The 27,542-nt window shown below is 44.2% G+C and overlaps 2 long non-coding RNA genes across 2 annotated transcripts in view; one reads left to right on the top strand and one right to left on the bottom strand.

The window, feature by feature from the left end:
- Positions 1-11,874: 11,874 nt before the first annotated feature.
- LOC310754366 lies at positions 11,875-24,288 on the bottom strand. Its single transcript, XR_014543759.1, has 4 exons — positions 24,149-24,288; positions 23,778-24,118; positions 15,942-16,526; positions 11,875-15,670 (listed from the first exon to the last, which is right to left on the bottom strand). It is a non-coding gene; the product is annotated as an uncharacterized lncRNA (long non-coding RNA).
- The window catches only part of LOC310754372, a 55,963-nt gene continuing 52,467 nt past the window's right edge, over positions 24,047-27,542 (top strand). Inside the window, exon 1 of the long non-coding RNA XR_014543773.1 lies at positions 24,047-24,133. This is a non-coding gene — a long non-coding RNA (uncharacterized lncRNA). The remainder of the gene's footprint in view (positions 24,134-27,542) is intronic.

The raw sequence follows: 27,542 nt of genomic DNA on the forward strand, positions 1-27,542 counted from the left end.
TGGAACCCGAATGGTGGAAGGGCACCAGTGGTGGGAGGCCTCATTAGGGAAAGCATGCCTCGGTTTAAGAACGGACTTCCAGAACGGATTAAGTTCATAAACTGAGGTACCACTGTATGCATTATTCTTTTAGGATAAAAATAGGCAATGAACCAAAAAAAAAAAAAATTACAGCTTGGAAGCTTTGACATTAGTATCTGGATCACATTTTGCTTGTCCATGAAAAGTGGCTGGGGATTTTGAAGTGTTGCACCCAGGTCAGTGCTCTCCTGAAAATACTGAAATCTTGACCCTTTGTTCTTATTAAATGGCTTTTAAAATAGCATTTGTGGAGTGTAGAGAACACTCCAAGAGTCTTGAGTCATTAATGTATAGTGCAATGCAGCCATGAGTGTTCCCTGAGAACTGATTCATTGCTGCCGAACAAAGGCCTACATCAGAAGGGTCTTCCCCCTTTGTGACACTAATCTCCCTTCAGAAGAAAAAGGACCTACAGTGGTACTTCGGGTTACAGACGCTTCAGGTTACAGACTCCGCTAACCCAGAAATAGTACTTCAGGTTAAGAACTTTGCTTCACGATGAGAACAGAAATCGTGTGGCGGCGGTACGGGAGCAGCGGGAGGCCCCATTAGCTAAAATGCTACCTCAGGTTAAGAACGGACCTCCAGAACGAATTAAGTTCTTAACCCGAGGTACCACTGTACATGTCTATATGCAGTGATGCACAGGTGTTTATTTTGGCACATGAACCCTATATGTCACCCCATAAATTGGCTAATTTGCAAAATAATCTATAGTCTTATGCTCGAACATGGAATTCTGATTATGAGTAGGTGGCAAAGCGGGGAATGCTCACCACCCTGCCCCAACACCCTATTTGCATTGCCCCTATTTTCCACTGCTGACATTTCTACATATAATGAGAAGGTCTGAAGGGGAATTGTAAGCACGTTCTGTAGAATGTACTAAAAATCCTTCCCTGATCCCTGTAGTGATTGTAACTGCATTGAGGTCATATCTACACCATACATTTAAAGCACCATTATACCATTTTAACAGCCATGGAGAATCCTAGGAACTGTCCAGGGTTTTCCCTTGACGTGTTATAATGGTATGGCGTGAACACATTATGTGGGTGTGGCCTTAGTTGAACATGTTCACAAACCTGCTTTAGACATTCCCACTCAACATGTGAAGGGTGAGAGCATTAGGAGCAGGGCTTTCAACCACATCTTGCCACTCTTGTCATACAATGTCCACCATCCCTGGCCATCTTTGCTGGGACTGATAGGAGCAACATCTGGAAAGCCAAAGGTTCCCCATACTTGGTCTAAAGTGTCAATGGCTCTCCAGGGTTTCAGACAGGGAACTGCTCCTAACCCTATGTTGAGATGCCAGGGTTTGAGCATGCTATCTTCTGTATGTAAAGCAAGTGCTCTACCACTAAACTATACTTCTTACACAATTTGGGATCCATATGACCTGACACATGAATCATTCCATGCACGTTGTGTCATAAAATGAATGTGTTTTTTTATATAAAAAAAAATGGTTAGGAGAACGTAATTGTTGATACCCCCATCTTCCCCCGCCTCCTCGCCTCAGCATCTGGCATATCTCGTTTAGATGCGTAATAAATGCCAGAGAGTCAAGATTTATCTTGGATTTCCTTGGGAGTTTTGTTGCCGCAGACATAATTTATGGAGAAACGGTGCTTTTTCCCTAGGCTTTATTCTGCTGTCACTCACACCACATGCATCTTAGCCCATGGTGCAATTGGAAAGAGAAAGCTCCATTGCTCAGGTTTCTTTCTTCCTGCTGTCCCTTCACTATCCATGTGATACCAGATCAATATCTTCTTTCTGCTCGAAACTGCTTTGTAAACTGGGGCAAGGTCCCAACCACAGAGAGTCCTATCAATAAAGGCCAAGACAAGAGTGACATACTCGAAATTTGGCTCAGTTATGAAATCCAGTCCCTTTAATTTAGTGTCAAAAACTGCAGGTAGCCATGGCAAAACCCAAATATTTATCTTGTTCTTTACTTGCTGTATTTATGTTACCCAGTAAAATAATACCCATAATATCACAAAATCTTTATTTGCAACACAGAAGTAGAAGTATTGATAATTCAAACATATACAGATCATTATTAGTGAATAAAAAGCAGTAAAATCAAATACGTACTTGTTAAAATTGCAAGGTTTTTTTGAGAGACTGGGGGATATATATATTTTTAAGTCATCAACTGGCACTAAACAGGCCACGATGATGACACCAGGCAAGCCTTTCTGAGGAGGTATTCCAAAGCTGGGGTGTCAATGCTTCTACTCAGAAGAACCTCTCCCACATAGCCAGCTATCACCAAGGTGAAAGCATTAGTAGCCTAGGGTCTGGTCTGAGGCACAGGCACAGCTTGCTGAAAATAAGCAGGCCTGGATCTGGTCAGTACGAGGATGTGGGCATAATGCATTCTGGATGCATTCTGGATGTGGACATAATGCAGAATTCTCCATTTTTATTTACATATTTTGTACTGCATGTATCCTTCAGTTCCTCCATGTCTTTTTTTTTCATTCCTTGCATTGTGGATGCACAGAAGAGATGAAATTCCACAATTACTGTTTTCTTCCTCTTTTTATCATCATAATGGAAGAACCAAACTAGATGTGATGGCAATTTCCTAGAATGCCCTAAGATTTGTATTTTTAATGGTATGCAAGTAGCAAATAAGGGGAAACCCTGTTCAGACTAAGAGCCATGAAGAATGGAGAGGAGGACTATTTCTCTCCCTATCACATTCTTGAGGAAGATCTCTCCTGAGCTGCTATTTGCAATAAAAACAGCCAATAAGGCCTTTCAAATTACAGCTTTGGAGAAGGGATTTTTGTAAGGATTTTGTTAGGATTCCCTACTTGCAACTCATGGTATCAAGAATGAACAGACTTACCAACAGCTGCGATTTTCATTTAAAACATGCATATAAAAACTGCTGGTATCATATTGTTGTTATGCAAATCTATGGTGTGCTGTGTATAGTATACACCCTACACAAATCTATTAGGAATACTGTGTACGGTTCTAGTTGTCTCGCCTCAAAAAGGATATTGTGGAGCTGGAAAAGGTTCAGGAAAGGGCAATCAAAATGATCAACAGAATGAAACAACCCTCCTACAAGGAAAGGTTGCAGCATTTATGACTTTTTAGTTTAGAAAAAAGTAATAGACCATGGGATAGAAATTTAAATTGTGCATGGAATGGAGAAAGTGGCTAGAGAATGCAATGTTGTCAGTTCTCCTTGATCTGTCAAAGACTTTTGACATCATTGATCATGGTGCTCTTCTGGAGCAACTCAAGGAGTTGGGAGTTGGTAGTATTTGACTTCTACCTGCAGTGTCACTACCAGAAAGTAGCACTAGGAGACCGCTGATCAGCTCTGTGGCATTGGGCTTCCCAAGAGTCCGTTCTGTCTCCTATGCTATTTAATTTCTATATGAAACCACTGAGAAATGTCATCCAGGGATCTGGAGTATCATCATAGTGTCATAATTGCATATAATGCCAATCCTGGCGTGGCTGCACTAGTGGCAAATTAGTTTCTGGGCCCAATTCAAAGTACTGGTTTTGACCTATAAATTTGTAAAAGGCTCAGGACTGAAATACTTCAAGGACTGCTGCTCCCTGTATGAAGTGGCCTGGACCCTGCATAATAATTTATGTTAAATTTGTAACTTGTGTAAATTGCCAAAATAATTGCACTAATTGCATTAAACAGCAGACAGTGAGATGAATAACGGTCTTTGTCAGAAGCCTAACAGGAATAGAAACACTGTTGATTGGCCAGGGCAGAGGAGAGTTGTAGTAAAGCAGCTGTACGGATTTTAAGGGGTGCCAATTTCAATAAAAATTACAAAATTACTTTGTATGTGAGCTGGCTACCAATATTGGGGGCAGGCAAGCTCCACCCCACATAATCTCAATATATGGAACATGCACACTATTTGAATGGCAATGCCCATCAACTTCGGAGTAGAGCAAATATTTTATTGGGGGGCCTGAAGGGACCTTAGCTCCTATTTATGTGAGTCAGATCTGCTTGATACATGTTCACTCTCTCCCAACTGTGCCATTTTGGTAAAGGAGGCTAGATAGTGTACTTTCTCTCTTGCTTCTTCAAAGGGAGATGAAGTTTTTGTTGTTTGAATCAGAGTCTAAATGCCATAATGCAGTCAGAATTGTGATTAATATGACTTGAGGGGGGAAGCCATTCTGCAAGACCATAATTACAAAATGACAGATATTGTACAAGTGTCCTAAAGATGCATGCATCCCAAGAATATTTATGATAAATAATTATAGGAAAATTCTTTCATTAAAAAATAAACTGGATTAATTAGACAATCATATTTTTTCTCAAATTACTTCTGCACACACTTCATTCATTTTACTTGTAATGGTTTGACATTCAGTTAAAAATTTAAGGGTTGGTCCTCAGGGCTGAGGAAGGGAGAAATCTGACTAAGTTCTCCAGATTCCTGCTCATGGAAAAAGCAGTATCTGGCTATGATGAAGGCCCAGTTCCTCTTTGAAATGTCCCAATTTTAATGCTTAGATAAGGAATAGAAGGATCTGCAGGGAGGGGGGGAAGAGAGAATTTGCCAGGAAATGGTTATCTTTGATATGCAGGCTCTTAGAGCAATAGAGCCCTGTTTCTTCTTATACTCTCATTCTGAGACAACCTGTTAATATGCAGGAGCTGTCGTCCAGACTGAGAGTTATAGCTCTTTTATATCCACAGCCCATATAAGTGTATCCTCACCAGCTGGTTCTGCCAACTTTCCCCAAGATGCCACGCCTCCTGAATGAGTCCAGGGATGGTTCTAAGGCCAGTTGAGTGGGTATCTGGAAAAGAAATAGGGTGAGAACTGGAAGGTCAGTAGAGCCAAACTGGCCAGGAGATGGTGTCAAACATTGGTAGGAATGGTTCTTAATTCCTTGCAATATTTATATTTTACCTTTTGGCCAAAGCACTTGAGTCAGCAATGTCTTAGAATCTGAGAGACTGAGACACTTTTGGGAAGGTAAAAGCCAAATGGAAAGGCCTCATCTTTGCCTCTGATGCAGCCAAGTGAGCTGACCACTGATGAAGTTCTGTGAGGGGGAAAAGCTGGAAGGGCAGTTGATCACAGCCAAGCTAATAAAAAAAAGCCTTGGCATTTGACCTAGAATCACTGAATTCTAAACCTGAAATATACTTCAGAGGTCCTCTAGCTCTCTATTTGATGCAGGGCCCCATCCAACACTGCTTAAATTCTGAGGTTCTTTGTTATAAGAGGCTGCATATCTAGAACATAGGAAGAGCCATGCTGGATCATATAATCCAGCATCTTTTTCTCACAGTGACAAACCAGATGCCAATGAGTAGCCTACACAAAGGACCTGGATGCAACATGTTTTCCTCCTGTGGTTTCCAGCAGATGGTATTTGCGGCTAGCACTTGTTGATAGCCTTTCTCCATTAATTTGTCTTATCTTCTGTTAAAGCCATCCGCGTTAGTGGCTATCACAACTACTTGGTGGAGCAAACAGCACAGTTTAATTATACACTGTGTGAAGAAGTACTTTCTTTTGTAAATCTCCCATTAGTCAACTGTATTGGATGTCTACAAGATCTAATGTTCATAGAGGGAGATTCCCCCCACCCCCAGCTATAGTTCTGCACACCATGCATAATTTTATACACCATTATTAGGTCTCCAAAGATAGCTATGGCCTGTCTAATCCTCCTTTCCATTGCAAGCAATTTCATTCTTCTTGTCCTGTTCAGGCCTTGTGCAGATACAGTGAGTTTCAGAAACAGGAAGGAAAGGGCACCTTTTCCAATTCACCTGTGGCCTTCTCCTGCTATGCTATAGACTGCTAAAGGGCTTCTAGCTTCAAACACTAGATTTTTATAGCTGTATAGTGAGGGATGGCAGAGGATTCTAAGATGGAGTGACAGACTTCTGCTTGTGGGATTGACTTTGCTTTCTTACTAGAATCTAGAGATCTACCAAACATAGCTAGGTGCAAAAGGCATTGAGAGGAAAAAAAATCTGAGCCCAGGAATTTCTTTTGTGTACCAGAACTGAATGTTGACCTGAGAATGGGAAGATCCAATGAAGCTCATTGACTCAACAAGGTCAGATGTTCTCTCTCAGCCTGAACTACCAGATGGTTTCAAAGAAAGAAAAAAACTTTTGGGGGGCAGGGGGGCATGCTGTTTTTATTGTAATGATTGACATGGTTTTAATAGGTTTAATATATGTATATAGTTTAATTCTATGAATGTTTAATTGTTTTTAAACGATTGCTCTTTCTATGCTTTCATCAGTGTGTGTGTGTGTGTGTGTTTTTTGTTTTTTGTTTTTTGCTTTAAGTCCCATCAGGGGAAAAGGCAGGACACACACACACACACACACGAAAAAATAATTCCAGGTCAACCCAAGCATTCTTCATTTTTGCAATAGTATAGGGAAACAGAAGAAGTGGAATAATTTTGTTACTGCTAGGGTTGGAAGGATCTGCCAATTTCAGTTCTCTTACATTCTCATTTTATCAGTTTTAAGTTCAGTACTCCATATTTTGCAACCATTTGTGATAAAAAAAAACTTTATGGAAATTCAGCAGCATTTTAGTGTGAATTTTTCCTAATACAATTTTATATGCTGTTTTGACTAATACATAAAACGGTTTTGCAAGCCATTTCCCCTAGCATAGTGCATCTTTGTATATTATTTTTATTAATATCTCCATGGTTATGCATGCCTTCCCTTAATACATGCATTTTTGTAAACATTGTTTGGTTGGAGAAATGCATTGCAGAATTCAGATAAGTGTGAATTTCAAAGAATAGCTGTCTTTCTGTTAGCATACCATTTAGGAAAGTGTGAAATTGATAGATCTGGCTTTCAATGCATACTGAATTGAATTTCTCCTCCACCCACAGTTGCTGCTATTGTTACACATCCTTGCCAATCAACTGCAAACTATCCAATAGATCCAGATGTAACTTCTTCTTACCCCTGTTCAAAGGCACAGGAAAGCAGAAAGCTGCCCCTTCCTTTACTCTTAAAATATTTCCATATAGTGCTGAGAAGTGGTTAACCTCATGGCATATATCTCCCGTCCAGGATACTCACTGGAAGCTGCTGAAGCAAGGATGGGGGGATTCTGTTCAGTCTGACAGCTGCATTCCCCTGTGGCAACATTCTGGGGCTACATGCTGGTAGTGGATGAACCAAGTGGCAAAAGTAAGAAAAGAAATGGAAGCCTTAAATGGCTTAGGACCCCAGTACCTCAAGGACCATTTCTTTTCCCAAGATGTCACCTGGATCCTGTAATAATCCTCCGAGGCCTTTCTTCATATGCCTCCTCCATGTGCCTCCTCCATGAGGGTGGCACTTTTCAGAGGTGGTCCCCCATTGGTGGAATGCTCTTTCCAGGGTGGTATTGCAGTTGCTGTCTTTATTTTTAGGTGCAATACAAATATTTCATCTTTACCCAGGCTTTTAGCCCTTAATTTGAAAGGTGGCATTGAGGCCTCTTTTTGTGGGGGTGGGATTTGTAAGCCTTGCCTTTTTACCTGTATACTGTTTTTAGATTTGCAGGTGTATAGATTTTAGGTTTTTGGTTTTTTACTTGGTTGCTCTTATTTGCTCTTAATTTAAGTTGCTTTGGGCCATTCTGTAAGAAAAGTAACAAGCAAAGTGCTGCTCAGACTCCTAGCTTTATATTCCTGTCATGCAGAAGCCAGGGTTTTTTTCTGCACACATACACACAAGGTCACAATATCCAATAAAAACACTCATGAACAGTGCAGAGTGGGGCCAATGAGGGGTGTGTTCTGGGGAGTGGGGTGGGTAGCTTGCAGGGGGGGGGTTTGTTTAGGGAGACTTCTGAAGACCAGGTAGAGGTTCCTAGATGGCTACATATACCCCCTAGAACCAAGGGTCCCCATCTCAGTGTTAAAGTGAGCAGGCCAATTTTTCTAACTATAACCCTTCCCCCTTTCTGTTTCTCACATTCTATACCTCAACCACTCTAAACTATAGACTTAACTGATTCTCACACTACCCCTAATTTCTGGCTCCTTTTGACCCTTTCCTTCTTTCTCTGTATTGTTTTGATTTTAATTACAAACATATAAGCTTCTGGATAGCTAGGGGATCTCTGAAGTATGTAGGAACCAGACTTTTTATGTGTGTGGCTCCATCGTACTTCTGAACTGTTCAACACTGAATGCGCTGGTCCTGTGGGTTACCCGAGAGGCGAGGTCCAAGTCTGGTCCGTGGTCAAAGGTGCAATGTGGTGGCAGTCCATAGTAGCTGAAGCTGGGTGCAGGGCAGGGAGTCGGGTGAAGTCAGGAACAGGCATGCAAGCAGGGAACCAGGGCGGGTCAGGAGCTCAGGCAGGAAACCAGAACATGGTTCAGGCAGGAACTAGCAACCAACAATGTTGCTCCTGCAACTTGGGACTGGGGCTGGCCGACTTTTATCTGCCCCGAGGCATAGGGCCATGTGAGAGGGGCCTCATAGCTGACTGGGGATTTGAAGCCAGGTCTCTCTGTCCGATCCTCTGTCTGTTTCACCACACCATTTCTCCACTGGGTCCAACAGCTCCAAGCACGGAAAGTCCCTTTGCCTGAGGAATTGAGCCTGATCCCAGGTAACACCTCCAAGAACTTCAGGCTGTCACTGTAACCTTGCTCCAAGCACAGTTTCCACAGCTTGACCTTGTGCTCCTCCCACACCAGGGCCTCCAGCTTATCTAGACGCAAACCTAAAGGAAACTGGCCCAGAGTGCTGGGCGTTTCTGACAAAGGTCTTCTTCTGTGGATCTCACCACAACTTCCAGGAGCGGTTTTTCCATGGTCCTAATCTGAGCCTCAGCTCATAGCATCCTCTCACCTCCCTCCCCAAGCTTGCAAGGCTGAGCCTAATGTGACTTGCCTAAGGCTATCATGTTTTCTTATGGCAGAGGAGTAATCTGGACTCCTGACTTCTCTGCTTCACATACAGCTTTCTTAGCCATGGATGCTATTTAAAAGACGCTTAATAACTTATCACAAGTAAACTCCTGTCTAAATTAATCCAGATTCCCATCAATTCCAGAAGGGTTTTGATGCCAGATGTGTTTGATGTGCTTTATATTCAGCTGCTTAGAAATACTATTTTTTTTACATGTCTTCAAAATTTAATGTTAAGCAAGAAGAAGAAACAACAAACAAACAAAACAACAACAGCAACCCAGCAACAACCCATCACCCTTGGCGTCTGTTGCAGATGGTCACTAACTTGCCAGTGCACTCAGTGAAGCATGCATTTCCAATCCGCTGAAACTCCACTTCCCTTTGTGCTCAGGAGACTTCTAGTGTAACGAGGAGTGACAGTATGCTTGGGTACGCGAGCAAGCACATGATATGCAGAGCATATGTTGGGTCTCACCTTCATCTCATAGCAAAGAGAATCAAAGTGGGTGGAGGAAAGAAATGATGCCTTAAGGGAAGTTCCTTCTGGTATAAGCACTGTTTGTAATAGCTCTCAGACAGTTCTAAATTGTAATCTAGATTGTGATACAATCTCTAAAGTTGCAATCTTACACTGACAGCAATCCTCAGAGAAAGAGTATAGTCACCTTGGGATGTTAAAGGGATGGCTGTACAGAAATTCCCTGGGAAGTTATGCCGGCCTTACCAAAAACTCCAAAGTCTCTACTTGAAACTCCTGAGATATTTCTAAGGCTGGCCCAAGGCCAAATGGCAAATCCCTGTGAGGAACAAGTTTAGTGTAGGGTTACCAGAGGTCCTCGGTTCTCAGGCACAGTCACCGGATTTGCAAATCTGTCCCCGGACAAATTCCGTCCCCGGAATGTCCCCAGATTTGCAAATCTGTCTCCAGGAAACGTGACAGCGGCAGTGGCAGCAGCCTGGAGCCAGCCTGCTAGCAGAGGTGGCTCTGGCTGGCTTCAGGAGCTGCATGCTGCCATGGCACCTGCCATTTTTCCTCTCCAGAAGTCCCCATACACAGAAGTCTTGTGCACAACACATCATATGGGGACTTCCAGAGAGGAAAAATGGCAGGTGCCATGGCAGCGAGCAGCTCCTGAAGCCAGCCAGAGCCAACTGTGCTACTGGGCAGACTCCAGGCTGCTGACTGCCACCACCACAGCCGAAGGGGAACCGGGGGTGTCTGGCAGTACAGATCTCCTGCCCCCTGCCCCCTTTGTTTTGACTGATCGGGGGAGGCTTGGGAGTCGCGGGTGGGCAGCCATTGCCCAGTTTTTTAAAAACTCTGCGCATATATGTTTCACAGGGTGCAAAAGAAGGGCTTTGCACCTTTATACAATATGCATGTGTGCTTGGGCCCAGGGTCTTTTGCCTCACCATCCCCGCTACTGAGTCCCTGTTGCTACTCAGCTTCAAAAAAAAAAAAATTAAAAAAAAGGTGTCCATGGATTCATTGAAAAAAATATGGTAACTATAGTTTAGTGACCTACTGCTATTTGCTCAGATATGGAATATCAGAATCTTAACCTATTTCACAACTCCAAAGCACAGTCTTCATGTATTTTTTCCTGCCATATATGATAGGGCACATTTAAAGACACTCATGGGCACATCTTTTGTTGAATGTGTATGGATGTTGTAAACCTTACAGCAAAAAGAAAAGAAATCATGCAATGCTGGTCATATGCAGAGCAGTATTGCCAGTATTACAAATAAAGATAAGATGTTTGTATTATTTGTTCCAGCTATTGAGGGGATAGTTGAATAGGTAGCCCATCTACGAATGAGAGTTAAATTTGATTCAGTTAGCATTTAAAGGTGAACCTACCAAATTCACACTTTTGAAAACAATATGCAAATAGAAACACAGCTGTCCTTCAGAATCTCTACTTACTGGAATGTTGTAATGCAGTTCTGAGGTAAAACAAATGTGTGATAATGCATCTATTAGGGGAAAATAAAATCAACATATTAATGAAAATAACATACATTGAATGCATTGCCTTGGGAAAAATTGCATGCAAAAATTCATTTGATAGCCAAAAGTGCATACAAAAATGTGTTTGTTATGGTAAATTTGCATTGAAATGCTGATGAATTATTACGCCATTCTCCAAAAGCATAGCAAAGTGACTGAGGGACAAAAGGAATTGGGGAGAAAGAACACACTGGTCTTTCTGCTCACAAGTCAGAACCATAGGACCATTTGATCTAGCATGTCTCCTAGCTGTAGTTCTGCCTATAAAAAAGGAACAGGCTGAATTTCATTTGGTTGAGTGCCAGCATGAAAGTGGGGAGGAAGGAGAGAAAATAGCTGGATAACAGGTGGTTGCTTACCTTGTCTTAAAGTATCAAGTTGTGTTATACATACACACACACACACACACACACACAGCATATATACTTTTTGTATTACTTGTTTGTACTGTGATAATGTTTATTAGTAGTGCTGTAGTGTCGAAGGTCAGGTGTGCTGTTTCATTCTTAAAGACTTAAAGAAGGTAAAAGTAAAGGTAACCCTGACCGTTAGGTCCAGTCGTGGACGACTCTGGGGTTGTGTGCTTATCTCGCTCCATAGGCCGAGGGAGCCTGCGTTTGTCCGCAGACAGCTTCTGGGTCATGTGTCCAGCATGACTAAGCCACTTCTGGCGAACCAGAGCAGCGCACGGAAATGCCGTTTACCTTCCAGCCGGAGCGGTACCTATTTATCTACTTGTACTTTGACGTGTTTTCGAACTGCTAGGTTGGCAGGAGCAGGGACTGAGCAACGGAAGCTCACCCCGTTGCAGGGATTCGAACTGCCGACCTTCCGATTGGCAAACCCTAGGCTCAGTGGTTTAGACCACAGCACCACCTGCGTCCTTAATAAATGCTTTACTTTTGATGAATTATCATGAGGTTTAAAAAAAGAAATTGCCATAGAACTGAATTTAAGTTTGGGAAAATGAGAAATTGAGGGAACAAAAATTGATAGGTATTTCCATCACACCCCTTGTCACATGCCCCCTGAGACCAGTATTACAGGCAGTTAACTGATTTTACCTTACCCTAATTCCAGATCCAACCTAGGAAATTTGTGACAGAGAATTCAATAATAATTTGAGAAAGAGTCAGGCAATGACTTGAGTTGCTGCTACAGAGATAATCAAAGGCTTTGTTTTGCCTGCCAGATGTTTAGTGGTCTGGGAGTTTATAGCATGTCAGTAGCTCAACACATGGCCCAGTTTCATCACCTTGCAGCAGAACAGGCAACATTTCCACTTATGTGGCTTCAATCAAAGCGGGATTTCTCTTTTGGCAAAATCCAATGACAAACTAGCTTTGTGCAGACCCATTCCACTCTCTTGAGAAATGTCAAAATGCCTTTGACATGCTTTGAAATTCAGATGTTTAGCCTGAGGAAAGTCCCACCAATTCATTCCAAATGTTGCTTTTAGGTGAGATTTCAGTGGCAGCTCTAACAAAGATCTCAGGTCTTCTAATGAACGACAAGAGTATTAAGTTGGGAGTTTGGCAAGTTTGCTCAAGTCAGGCCCTGATGCAAACAATGACGTATTTCAACAGCCCTTGGAAGAACTACATCTTTCATAGTCCTCTGTGATGCAGCATGCTGTCGTGGTGATGAGGAAAGGGGCAGAGAGAGAGCAAAGGTGGGGGGGGGGACCATTTGCCTTTCCTTTCTTTGCTCCTCCTTCACCTCCTATTACTACCCCTACTTGGAGACAAAGCTATCATAGGTGTGTGTGCTCTGAAGTCTGAGGACCTCTGAGGGTAGAGAACTGGTAATGGTGACAGGTAGGGACATTTTTCAGAGCCTCTGGATTGGCTCAAAAAGGAGGAAAAAGTAGTCTGTAAATTTCTGAGTTAATCAAAGCTAAGCTTGGGAGAGCTCATTTAGCTGTAGTATAAGTAATACATTTCAGTGTGTGATACCCTTTGTCCAAAGCTACCTGGAATGCACCTGGATGCCATGCCTATTGGGCTGCTTCCCTTTGGGATCCCCCCCCCCCTTTGGCAAATCTTAGTTGTGCAAATCCCACTGATACCTCCTTCTTGTGCTTTATGCAACCACCAGGTTTAGCAGCCATTAACAATGATAACAACAGATGTGATGTGAATCTGTTCAGCATTCTGGAGCAGGGCTGAACGTGTGGTCCTCCAGGTGGGACTACAAATAACACCATTCCTGGATATCAGCCATGCTGATTGAGGCAGGTGGAAACTAGAGCCCAATAACGTATGAGGAAGAACTTCACAGTGTACATTCCTGTTACAGTGGTTAGGCCAAGTAGGTTTCAGAGTTTACCTCCCCTCCACAGCCCTATTACAATCTCCAATTTGAGGTTGCCACTGGTTTACTAGGCCAAAACAGCTGACATTTATGAATATTGTTGATATTTTATTTTTAAGCAAGGGGATGGGAATGCAGACACACACGGGCCCCTCCTCAAAGTGCAGAAGGCACAGATCCATGAGAAACAAACATCCCACCCAGGCCCTTCTTATTCAGAAATGATCTGGTGGTTGTTCACTCCCAGTCCAAAATGTGTGAGTAGCTCCCCACTGCCCAATGGGTTTTAAACCCCCTTTGCCACTCAAGACATCTATAGAGAGAATGGTTTTAAAGTATACTTCAAACCTGTCTAATCACAGTGACAAAGGCACTCCGGGAAGTGTCATTCTGGCCTAGGCAGTGGGTGGTATGAAAATTGACTCCCAGAAAACCACAGCACCATTTTGCAGGGGCAAGGGCAAAACAAGACAAGACAAGACCATGAGGCTAAGCCAGTAACTCATCATCATCATCATCATAAATTTTATTGCACTAGCCAAAGGCCATGGCATCATTCAAAAAGGAAACAAAAACAACAGTAACCATAAAAACACCAGGCACTGCAAATAAAATAAACTACGGTCATGTCTCCTAGAAATTATTTGTTGCATACGATAGAATAGCAGGGGGTTCTCAGATAGAATGTGCCAGCTTAAATGTCTGAATCACCTTTGCAATTGACCACTATTTTATCTAGTTCTTTTCTCCTGATCTTCTTAGCTGCCAACGCATATAGTGCTACTTTCTAAGTTACGAAGTCATCAGTATCACTCAGCAGCCATTTCACCCTTTCCGCCCTGTTCAAGTGTGTTCCATTCGTAAGCAGGGGTTTTATAAATCGGTCTCTTGGTTCTATATATAGCGGGCATTGCAATAAATAGTGGTATAGGTCCTCTACACATGTTTGCCCACACAGACAGAGTCTCTCCTTGTACTGTACTTTGCTGTACCGACCATCCACCGCCACCAAGGTCATCGATTGTAATTGTAATTCTGTAAAAGCGATTCTTAGTACGGCAAGTGGGAGCTTTGTTAGATAACTAGCTTGGCTGTGCTCCATTTTGATAAGTGGGAACCATGGTGAACTTTTGGTAGAGACAATCATGGTTAAATCCCTTTCTGCATCGGACCAGAAGAGACAATCTCTTAAGTGCCTCTTATCCATCTTCATGACCACCTGAAGATCTTGTAATCGATATTGGGCCAAGAGGCGTTGGATGCCATCCTTCCAACATTTGGTCTGTTCCCATTCTGTGTGGGACATAGAAGGGAATCTCTCTTCCGAGAGAGATTGAAGTCTTTTCACATAGTTTAGACATAGATAGTCAGTTCTAGCCCGTATTGTTGTCATGTCCGCTTCCAAGCAGAGAAGAGCTGCTGGGGTCCCACTGGGGAGCGAGGGCACTTTCCTGAGCAATTTGTTCTAAGGCTTTGTTAGCATTTGGAACCATGCCCCATATTGCTACTCCATAGAGCATCTGGGAAATAATTCATACTGTAGGTGTTGCACCTGCACATTCCAACAGCAGTCTGCACATGGCACCAACCTCACACTCAAAAGAGGGGCCAGGACCCCAGTAACAGAGCACCTACACTCTGCTCCAACCAAAGAGTTTTTTCCAGTGAGTCTGGGTCTTGCTCCAAGGCCAGCTGGAGAAGGCATTGCAGCAGGGAGCAGTTCCTTTAGCCTTCACTGCAGCAGATCTCCCATTAAGGGTCTCTTGTTAAGTCCTGCTTATTTCATAGCATCATCTCGGCCGTATTGCTCTGAGGAGTAAGTGGTAGAACTGCATAGCTTGAGAAATGACAGAAAGACTGGAAGACAGACTGACTGACTCTCACACCTGCATGCAGCTATATAAGGAGGGCTCAGATAGCCTGGAACCTTCTGGTCAACAATGATTACTAATAAGAAAGGACTGCTGAGTCACTACAGGATGCTGAGTCACTACAGTGGTACCTCAGGTTAAGTACTTAATTGGTTCCGGAAGTCCATACTTAACCTGAAGCGTATTTAACCTGAAGCGGACTTTCCCATTGAAAGTAATGGAAAGTGGATTGATCCGTTCCAGACGATGAAAAACGCCCCCAAAAACATCAATTTAACGTGAATTTTACTGTCTAAGGAGACCATTGAACCATAAAATGAAGGCAATAATCAATGTACTGTACTATAAAATAAATAAGACAGTATTTTAGATGAAAAAAAAATTCTTTCGTGCACTGATGATAGTCAGTTTGGATGGGGGGGGGGCTTTTATCCATCTCTGCAGCCACACAATCAACCAGTAGCTGAACTGGGCAGTGGCGTAGCGTGGGTTGTCAGCACCCGGGGCAAGGCAAGATAGTCCCTCGTTCTCTCTCCGCACCGCACCACACGCCTGGCACCCCCCCTCCACAGTGGGCGGTGACCCGGCGGCTCGGATCGGATTCGCACAGCCAGCACTGCAGTGAGAGAGAGTGAGTGAGCCAGGTAGGGGCAGAGAGCTGCGAGTGCGAGCGCGCCCCCCCAGATGTTGCACCCGGTGCGGCCGCCCCCCCTGCACCCCCCACGCTACACCACTGGAACTGGGTTCCACACAGTCACAAAAACAAGTCACAAAAATGAAGTCACAAGCCACAGTCACAAAAGCAAAGTCACAAGTCAGTCCCATAAAATGAAGAACAGGTCACAGTCAAAAAACCAAAAAAGCCACACAAAACCAAAATGCAAAAAAATAACAAAAACAAAACCTCCAAATATAACTTCTGTGTTGCGTGGGTGCTCAGGACTCAACAGCTGGCAGACTCAACAGGAAGCCTCTGATTAGCAGCAAAACACTCAACAGGAACCAGACAATGAAAAGCGACCCCTAAAACAACAATTTTACATGAATTTTACTATCTAACAAAGCCATTGATCCATAAAATGAAATCAATAAAACAGTACAAAATGAAAATGTGATTTTTTTCTTACCTGTGCTGATGATAGTCACTGTTGGATGGGGGCTCAGGGTCCTCTTCCACAATAACAATCGGTGATTTCTCTCCTGCCATTCCTTCCCTTGCCTTTTTTACACCACTGCCACCAGGTTCAGACTCACTGGATCTTTTCCTTACCAAAAATTTTTTGATTGAGACTTGCTTTTGTCATTGTTTAAAGATTTGTCTAAAGTGAGAGATTATGTTATCCTTGTAGGTGTTAGCAGCATAACTTAAGAGTAGCTTTATCCGGGTGATATTTTTCAGCAATAGCTTGCACTTCAGCCCGTTTTGCAAGCAGTTCTTTGTTGCTGTAGGTGCAGTTTCTCTCCCCCCCCCCTATTTTTATTAGTTTTTTCACAAACATAAATAAAACTTAATCTTTTACAATCATCATTTTATGGCATCTTATTTACACTGTGTAAGTTCACGCCCGGACTTCCTTCCTTCCCTGCTTCGTTTTTCTTAGTTTATATCTTCTCTTGCAGATTCTTATTTGCCTTCTATACACATCACAGGATTTATGTTAACCCTGCTACAGCTTTTAGACTTCTACAGTTAATTCTTACATATGCAACAAATTTACCCCACTCTTCTTCAAACTTTGTCCCTTTTTGGTCTTGAATTTTATGTCATTTTAGCTAATTTTGTATATTCAAAGAGTTTGGTCTGCCACTCCAACACCCTTGGCGTCTCCTGTAATTTCCACTTTTGAGCCACGAGGATCGTAGCTGCAGCCGTAGCATATTGAAGTGATGGCATCGTCCATGTTAGGCCACCAGACGTAACACCGAGCCAACGCCTTCATTTTGACAATTCCTGGGTGGCCAACGTGCAGAGCCTCCAGGACGCGCTGACGGAGTCCCTGGGGAATCACGACACGATCTCCCCACAGCAGACAGCCGCGATGAGCCGAGAGTTCATGTTGTCTGGTTGTGAAGGGCTGGAACTCCGATGCAAAAGGCCCTTGTGGCCACCCCCTCCACACCCAGTTGAGCACCCGGCTGATGGTGCAATCCTGGGCAGATGCGGAGGCCACAGTGGCGGAGGCCACAGTGGCAGCCGATACAGGCACTGCCGGAAGATCCTCAATCAGGAGGAGTGATGAAGCTGGAGCCGGGTCTTCCACCAATGCTGGAAGAGGGCAACGGCTGAGGGCGTCAGCATGGCCCATCGATTTCCCCGGGCGATGGATGAGCCGGTAGTGGTAGGCAGCCAGGAAAACAGTCCATCGCAGCATGCGTGGCGAGAGGACTGGTGGAGTTGGACGATCACCGGCGAGGAGGCCCAGGAGCGGCTTGTGGTCAGCGATGAGGTCAGAAGTCCTACCATAGAGGTATTCATGGAACCTCTTCACTCCAGCCACAAGTGCCAGTGCCTCCCTGTCGAGCTGGCTGTAATTCCGTTCCGTTGGAGATAGCGTCCTGGAAAAGTAGGCGAGTGGTGCTTCTCTTCCATCTGGAAAACGGTGACTAAGGACAGCGCCGATGCCAAAAGGTGAGGCGTCGCAGGCAAGGACTAGCGGCCTGGATTCACTTTACTGTACCAGCACACGGTCCGATGAAAGGAGAGCCTTGACCGCGTTGAAGGCCGCCGTCTCCCGATGACCCCAGGACCAAGGCGTCTTTGTGCTGAGGAGTCGGTGAAGAGGCTCAGCTACCGTGGCTTTGTGGGGCAGGAACATGTTATAAAAGTTCAGCAGCCCCAGGAACGCCTGCAACTCCGTCTTGTTCTTTGGGATGGGGGCCTGCTGGATAGCACGGATCTTGGATGTGGTCGGGTGAAGGCCGGAGGCGTCGATAAGATAGCCCAGGAACTCTACCTGTGGAATGGCGATCTGGCACTTCCCCCTCTTTACCTTGAGCCCGGCCTCTTGGAACCTGGTCAGCACGGCACGGAGGCGCTCGAACAGCTGCTGGTGTGAGTCTGCGGACACCAAGACGTCATCAAAATATGGTACCACACCTGGAAGCCCTTGCAGGAGATGCTCCATAAGGCTTTGGAAGATGCCAGGAGCCACACTCACCCCGAACTGCAACCGGCGGCAACGGAATGCCCCTCGGTGGGTGACGATCGTCTGGGCTTCAGCAGTGGCATCATCGACGGGCAGCTGTTGATAGGCTTGGGCAAGGTGCAGCTTAGCGAAGACCTTACCCTCACCCAGGGAATGCAGCAGGTGTTGGACAACAGGAACTGGATAAGCATGCTGCTGAAGTGCCTTGTTGATCGTGCACTTGTAGTCAGCGCAGATTCTCACCGACCCGTCTGGCTTGACAGGCGTGACGATGGGGGTTTCCCACTTGGCGTGGTCAACCGGCTCCAAAACTCCTTGGGCGATCAGCTTGTCCAGTTGTTCGTCCACCTTAGCCTTGAGAGCAAAGGGAACCCGGCGTGGTTTTAGCTTGATGGGGGCGACTTGTGGATCAAGGCTAAAGGAGATGGGCGTACCTGTATATTGCCCCAAAGTGCCGTCAAAAACCTCGGCAAAGTCTTTGACCAGACCCTCAGTCTCTGCGTTAGAGATGCAGTTGATGCTGGTGACTTCCAGGCCGAGGGCGTCAAACCAGTCTAGCCCTAGGAGGCTTGGCCGCTGACCTTCGACCACCACCAACCGGAGCAGGCCCGAAAAATCCTTGAAGGCGATCCGGAACCGGCCAACACCTACCACGGGAATGTCGTTTCCCTGGTAGTCTCTCAGGTTTACGCGGTGAGAGTCGAGTTGCCTTTTGGACACTCTGGGTACCAGTCTTTTGATGGTGCGCCAAGACACGATGGACAGGACAGACCCGGTGTCGATCTCCATGTCACATGGAGCTCCTTCAATGAGCACCATGACGTTCAGCTTGCGTTGCGTAGGCAAGTCGGTTTGGCCAATCGTGGTTCCAGACGGGCAGCGGCAGTTGGTGAGAGCGAAACAGCTTTCCTTGGCAGACTGGAGTGAAGACTTGGACTTGCGAGTCGGTGAAGGGGGGGTGTCACACGGAGCTGATCGGCAGACCTTAGCGATGTGGCCCCTTCTGGAACACTTCCTACAGATGGCGTCTCTGAATCGACACTTGGCACGGGAATGGTCCCCTCCGCAGCCGGCACATTCCGGTTGGCCCTTGGACTTCTGTTGGAACTTCCTGCGCTCCCGCTTTGTCTGGTGCACGTCATCGTCTTCACTGGAGGATGCCTCATCACTGCTGGCCTCTTCATGATGCACTGGAACTGGCTTCCTAGCAAGACGCGGGCTGCTGGACTTGCGGATCTCCTGGGCGGAGCGTTCAGCAGCTTCTGAGGCCACAGCCTCCTCAATGGCTTTCTGTAGCGTGAGGTCTGGCTTGGCGAGGAGACGCCGTTGCTGATGGATGTCCCGGACCCTGCAGACGATTCGATCCATCAGGGCATCGTCTAAGTCTCGGAACTCGCAGTGCATTGCAGCCTGTTGCAGGGCGGTGGTGTAGTTGTTGATTGACTCCCCCTCTGCCTGGTTCTGGTGATAGAACGCATGGCGGGCAGCAATCTTGGACGGCTTTGGTGCGTAGTGGTTGCGGAGCTTCTCTTGGATCGTGTCCCACAGTGTTGCCTGGACTGCTTCAGGCGCAACCAATGCTCGGGCCGTCTCAAACACCTCAGGGCCACAGAGGCTGAGGAATAGGCCCCGCTTACGCTCCTGTGATACTTGCGTCAGCTGGTTGGCTTGGAGGTAGCAGTCGAACCGAGCGAGGTAGGAGTCCCATGATTCAGAGGCTGGCGCAAAAGGCGGTAGAGGCACAAGTGAAACCATGATTCCGATGCCGGCGTGAAGGGCGATGGATGGAACACCGTGCTCTAGCCAGAACAGTCAGTTCTGAATTGGTTCTGTTCAGTGATTTCGCTCAGTGATTCAGCTCTGCTCAGAGGTGGCTGCATCTGGCTGTGCTCTGATGTCCATCGATCCCATCCTCGTCGCCAGTGTTAAGTTGTGGGCGAACATAGCAGACGACACAGTGATTTCTCCAGAGCAGCTCTTTATTTGTAAGCTGGCAGAACTGAACAGCAAACAGCTCAGCTGGCCTGCTTTTATAGGCAGCCGGCTGTCAACATTGTAGCAACAACAACCCTGGGTTTCCCGCCTAAAATAACTGACGTGGACCTGAGTGAAAACTATCTACAGTATCCCCCTGCTGGCCCAGGGTGAGAACTTCAGTACATAACAGAAATAGTTTACGATCCTCCTTTTTCACCTCCTCCCCTATTATCCCTAATAGAAAAGCCTCTGTTTTTTTAGGAAATGTATACTTTAAAAGTTTCTTCAGTTCACTATATATTAGATCCCAAAACTTTTTCATCTTAGAGATCCCCATCCTTTAGTTTACATTTCCAATAGGATTCGTTACTCAATTTATACATTTTTGCCAATTTAACCGGGGTGATATACCACCGGTACATCATTTTTAGTAAATTTTCTCTTAAGGTGGAGCACGCTGTAAACTTCATACCTTCATTCCATAATCTTACCCATTTATCGTATTCAATATTGTAACCGAAGTCGACCGCCCACTTTATCATGACTTCTTTTGTTAACTCATCCTTAGTGTCCCTTCAATCAATCAAATCCATTTATTGTGAGGACCATGCCTGTGCACAAACATCAACACTACATTAGTTAAAAATATTAAAATTCATTACATACTATGCCAACAAAACCTTCTTCCCACAGAATAGAAAAGGAGGGAAAACGAGCAACGAGTTAAACAGACGATGAAGGGGTCTTTACATTGTCGTCCATAAATCTTTCCCTGGCTTTCATAGCCTTCATCACAAAAACCGCTACCACATGGGTAATGCGTGGGTTTGCATCAACTAACAAAAATTTTACTCTATCTTCAGGACTGGTTATAGAATTGGGTATAATTTGCAGCAATGCGTCTCTAAAGCCCGAGTAAATGGGGCAATAGAGGAGGTAATGTGTAAGATCCTCTTTAATTTTCATAAGGCAAGGACATAAATGGTGTTCTACTGGGGTTTTTGTGTATCTACCGGTCAAATAAGCAGTTGGCAATGTTTGGAACCGTGCCATAGTAAAAGCTCTCCGAAGGGTGGGATCAGTGATCTCCACCAAGTAGTTGGCACAGATTTTGACTGCTTTTACTCGAGGGAACCAGTAGGAAAACCCAGAGTTTTTTATCTTAGTGGAGTCCAAAAGGGCGTCTTTTTCAAAGATCCATTCCCGAACTTTATCAGGGCTCCACAATTTGAGAGTATTAAACTCAGGTAGGTTGTATCTAGATAAAATGTCTAGTAGATTTTTATGCCAAGTGGTATTATTTTGTAATGATACAAAGGCTTGTTTAGCCAATAAGGTGTTCGGGGCATCTATGAGGTTGGTGAAAAAACGCAGGAATGTTAAGTGGGCCCTGGCAGACACAGAGGGTAATCCTACTTCCACTCTTAGGAAAGCTGCCGGAGTGCTCTGAGGGAGGCCTAGAATTCTTCTGAGATAAAATTTTTGGAAGATTTCAAGCCGTTCTAGCAGCTTCTGATTCCATCCCCAGAGTTCTACTCCGTATAACATCTGGGGAATCACTTTTCCAACAAAAGTTTTTAGTGCCGGGGTCACCAGTTGCCCTCCCCTCGAATAAAAAAAAACTGAGCAGAGCACCAATTGTCCTACGTGCTAGAAGGGCTACAGTCTTGAAGTGGGCAAGCCAGGTAGATGTAGCTTGGAAAGTGATACCAAGATATTTAAAGAGAAGACATTGTTCAATTTTGTGTTCATCTAAAGACCATCTGAATGTGTGGCGAGCTCTAGTAAATACCACAATTTTTGTTTTATCATAATTTATCTTTAGAGAGTTTTGGGAACAATAAGCTACGAGCCCCTCCAGCATGCTATGTAGGCCCCTTCGAGTGAGTGCCATGACCGCCATGTCATCAGCATATAGCAGTATATTCAGGTGTTTGCCTTCCAGGGCAGGAGCTGATGACTTATACTTTGCCATATGTTGAACAATGTCGTTTATATAGAAATTAAAGAGGAACGCCTTAGTGTCCCATTCCAGGCTGTAGGTGCAGTTTCTCTGCTCTCCTCCTCTTCCGAAGATATTTCCTCAGTTGCCACCATTTACTGCTCCATCAGAATGTTTTGAAGTTTTTCTGTGGTGAGCTCAGTCCTGTGCTCCTCCACTAACTCCTCCACATCAGCACAACTCACTTCCAAACCCATGGAATTTCCCAGAGACACAATTTCCTCAACAATAGGAGCATCCTCTTCAACAGCCTCTGTTACTTGTTCTGGGACTGTTTCTGGCCACAATTTCTTCCATGCTGCCTTCAGTGTTCTCTGAGTCACATCCCTCCATGCTTTGTCTATCATATGCAAGCAATGGAGGATATTAAAATGATTCTTCCAGAACTCTCTTAGCGTTATCTCTGTGTCCGAGGTCACCTCAAAGCACCTTTGGAACAGTGCTTTGGTGTAAAGCTTCTTAAAATTAGATATGACCTGCTGGTCCATGGGCTGGATGAGAGAAGTTGTGTTGGGGGGCAAAAACTTTACACTGATGAACGCAAACTCTTCCAACAACTCATCCTTCAAGCCTGGAGGGTGACCTGGAGCATTATCCACAAGAAGCAGGCACTGCATTGGAAAATTTTTGTCCTGGAGGTCTTTTTTCACACTTGGTCCAAACACTTCATGAACCCAGTCAATGAAAAATTGCCTGGTTACCCAAGCTTTGCTGTTTGCCCTCCACATCGCATGCAATTTGCTTTTTATGACATTGTTCTTCTTAAATATCCTGGGGTTGTCAGAATGGTAGACTAGCAAAGGCTTCAACTTAAAATCTCCACTTGCATTTGCACAAAATAAAAGGGCTAGCCTGTCTTTCATGGGCTTGTGTCCTGGCAATGCTTTCTCCTCTTTTGTGATATAGGTCCTTTTTGGCATTTTTTTCCAAAAGAGGCCTGTCTAATCACAGTTGAAAACTTGCTGGGGAACGAAGCCCTGCGACTCAACATAATCTTTAAATTCCAAAACAAATTGGTCAGCCTCTAATTTGCTGGCACTGGCAGCTTCACCATGTCTCACAACACTGTGGATGCCAGTTCTCTTCTTAAATTTGTCAAACCACCCATGGCTTGCCTTGAAACTCTCAATCTCAACACTTGGTCCAGGGGCATTTGCGATGAGGTCAGCATGCAACTGTAAAGCTTTTTCACAAATTATGCTTTCAGAAATGCTGTCACCAGCCTCCTGTTTTCCAGTTATCCATATTAAAAGCATTTTTTCCATTTCTTCCATTGTCTGTGTTCGCTGCTTGAGTGTTTTAACACCCTTTGCAATGCTGGCCCCCTTAATAGCATCCTTATTTCTTAAGATGGTACCAATTGTAGATTTGGGCATCCCAAACTGCATTGCCAGATCACTTATATGGACCCCATTTTTATGTTTAGAAATAATTTCCTTCTTTACCTCAACTCTTATCACAGTTCTCTTGCCTTCGCTGCTTTGCTTCATGTCAGCAGTCCCAGGAAGCTGAACTGAGTTCCACAGATCCCCAAAATAATGGCAGAAGGCAGAGTCCCCCAGAAGTCCCCCAAACGAAGGCACAAAACAGAGACAAAGGCACAGGGCACAGGCACAGGATAAACAAATCCCAAAATCCCTTGCAGAATCCCAAAATTTTCCACTCCCCCCCCACCACAGGGTAGGTGGGCTTACCTGGCTAGGTGCCACCCATCTTGCTACAGATAGGGGTGGGGCAAAGGGCTTTTGGGCAGAGGCTCCTTTTGTTTCTTAACAGCTTCATTGCTCTTTGTCTTCGCTAGGTAAGTGATCCTTACCTAACTTGGGGGCTGGGATCCTGTGGATGTCTTGGGGTTGTTGCAGAGGCCTTCTGCGGCTGGAGCCCAGTCACAGAGCCTTTGCAGGCTTGCGAATGTTGGGGCTTAGCCCTCCGGCCTCTGCAGGCCCTGTGGATGTCGGGTTTGGCTGCCGGGATCCTTGGAAGTCGGGCTTTGTCTGCCGGCATCCGGAGAGGCCTCGGCCTCCTTGGATTTCGGGCCTTGTCTCCTGGCACTGGCAGAGACCTCGGGGAGCTCTCACAACTTACTTCTGGGTTAAAAACATTGGCAACCCGATAAAACGTAAGTTGAAGCGTTCGTAACCTGAGGTACCACTGTACAATACATTTTGCATCTAGGAAACACTCTAGGCCATTTTTAGGCCATGGCAGATCTCACTCCCATCTCTCAGTGAAACTCAGTAGATGGTGATTAAATCTGAGAAACACAAGACTTTGGGGGACATTTTCTTGATTTTCATTCTCTCAGTTATGAAATCCATAAATACAAAGATACATTATTCACAATAAAGTTTTTTTTAAAAAAGTTACAGAAACAACCTGAAAACATTTCCACATCTCTATCCAGATGGTCTCAATGACACTGTTTCAAGAACCATGCAATGAATTTGGTGCTGCCTTCCCAAATAATTCAAAATGAAGCCCTAAAACAAGAGTTTCAAGATAATATATACTGCTTGTGATTCTTGTGAGCCGTGGTGCTCATCTACTCTGTGTTCCCTGTGTTTGCCCATTCTCTTTGTGCTGCTTTTGATTTATTGAGATTCTCTTCTGGTGGCACATATCACAGGCAGAGAAGTTCAGAAGTCACCTATGAATCTCCACAGCTTAAGGGGAAGCTTCCATTAGATTCAGTGTTCTTTATCTGAGGCAGGCCCCAAACACAAGTCATCTTAGAAGAAAGACTAAGCATGCTAATACCCTGGAAAACTGCTTTTGTCAATAATGGCAAGTCCTTGATCAGTGCTTTTTACCCCTCCAAGAAACTTGTTTTTCAGCCTATATGTACAAATACAGAAGAAGATTTATATGTGACAATAGCAAGGAAGCAAACAAGTCTGAAATTAAAAGCAGAGACAACAAAAACAAGGCTATTTTTTATATATGGTTACAAGCAGTTACCTTGGAAAGGCTAAATTACTTTATCTCTGTATAGTTTGCTAGCTGGTTTAATTACTAATGAGAGCTAGTGGCTACTTGTTACTGAACAGGCTGCCCTTCTTGAGTGTAGGATGAATAGAAACAGATGGATGTTGATTTCAGGTTTTTTCCAATTTGTCAATTTTCCAGTCTTACGTTTAGTTCTACACATTTCAAAATCAATTTGCAGTTTTTTAAAATCCTCAAGAACATTCATCAGCATTTCAGTGCACATTTCTTCATACATACAAAAATTTACTATGCGATTTTACCTAAGATACACGTTTTTGCAAACAAATTATCTTCTACATACAGCATGCTATTTTCACTAATATATTCATTTTTATCCACATCTTGGCCTGATTTACTGTATGCATTTTTGCACACACTATATGGCTGGAGAACTACTTTTCAAATTTGGGAAAAGTATGAATTTTGAAGGATGGCTTTCGTTTGGTTTATGTATTGTTCCAAAAAGTGTGAAGCTCACTTGTAAATGCAAACTGAATTGAATTTCTGCCTCATCCTCAGGAGAGTTTTGCAATCTGAGTGCCAACATAAAAGGAGATATAAGTAATGAAGGTTACCAAAACTTTTATTTTTAAAAAATCTGAGACTTAGTCTTAGGGTTTTATAATACTTATCTGAAATACAGCGAGAGCCTGGGCCTGGATGGGTGGGATGTAAGCCTGGAAATCAATGTAGCTTGACTATGATATAAGCCAAGCTATTTCCTGATTTTTAAAGAAATCACTCAGCTTCAACCAAGACAATTCAATTTGAGCCAAGATGAGATCCTCCCATCACTGGAAATAAAACATTTTTTTTTTTCAAGCTGACAAAGAAGCAGCTTTAATGGGAGGCATGGTCTAAAGTTGCTCTTTAGGAGGGCAAGGTTGTTGCTCTCGGGGTGATGGTGTTGCTTTAAAGACAAGTACAGAATGCCTAGCCCAGTTGAATTCAATATAATTTACTCTTGGGTAAAGGTAAAGGGTAAAGGGACCCCTGACCATTAGGTGCAGTCGTGACCGACTCTGGGGTTGCACGCTCATCTCGCTCTATAGGCCGAGGGAGCCGGCATTTGTCCGCAGACAGCTTCCAGGTCATGTGGCCAGCATGACTAAGCAGCTTCTGGCGAACCAGAGCAGCACACGGAAGCGCCGTTTACCTTCCCGCCAGAGCGGTACCTATTTATCTACTTGCACTTTGATGTGCTTTCGAACTGCTAGGTTGGCAGGAGCAGGGACTGAGCAACGGGAACTCTTTTTTAAAAAAAATAATATTTATTACTTTAAAAAATTAAAGAAAAGAAAAAGAAAAAGAGAAAAGAGAAAAAAAGAAAAGAAAAAAACAATACAATACAATATATAAACAATACAAAACACAACCTAAACACATTAAACTAAACTAAACAAAACCCTAACCCACCTTAACTCTAAACAAAACAAAACAATAACCATTTAAGAACATACATCACACCTTTTCCATAGTCTATCTTTCATTCCCTTGTTTCCTCGACTTTGTATTCCATTTCTATTAATTGTTTCAGCAAATCCTTTCCATCTTTCTCTATTTTCTGTCATATTATAAATATCTTTACATATTTTTTATCATTAAAACTAAAATACTTATATATACTTAACTCCTTATAACATTTCTGCTAAGGCCATAAAATTTCTTTCCACCATTTTTCTATCATTCATTAATTTTACAGTATTTCTATATATAAACTTTAAATTCTCTAATCTTCTTCCACCCTCTCCTCTTCCTGGTTTCGGATTCTGCCAGTCCTTTCCGTCAATTCCAAATAGTCCATCAACCTGGAGATCTTATGTCCGTGAGCAACGGGAACTCAACCCATTGCGGGAATTCGAATCGCCGACCTTCTGATCGGCAAGTCCTAGGCTCTGTGGTTTAACCCACAGCGCCACCCGCGTCCCTTACTCTTGGGTAGATGTGTATAAATGTGCTTCCATGTGGCAGTTCATGGACTCAGTGCTGTTGCTGCCTATAGTTTTGCACAGGGTCCACAAAACAACAGCCTCAACAAAATGCCATTCTATATCTTTTCCCATTTCACCCACGATTGACCGCTTTCACAAAAAAACCCAACACATAAAAGAACACCACTGCCAAAAGCTAGTGTAAATCACAAACAGCCTAGGCATAGCTGTCAACTGTCCCTTATTTGGCGGGAAAGTCCTTTATCCCAGCGCTGTGTCCCGCTGCTGTCC

Source organism: Podarcis filfolensis (assembly GCF_964270895.1).
Source record: "Podarcis filfolensis genome assembly, chromosome: Z".
NCBI lineage: Eukaryota > Metazoa > Chordata > Lepidosauria > Squamata > Lacertidae > Podarcis > Podarcis filfolensis.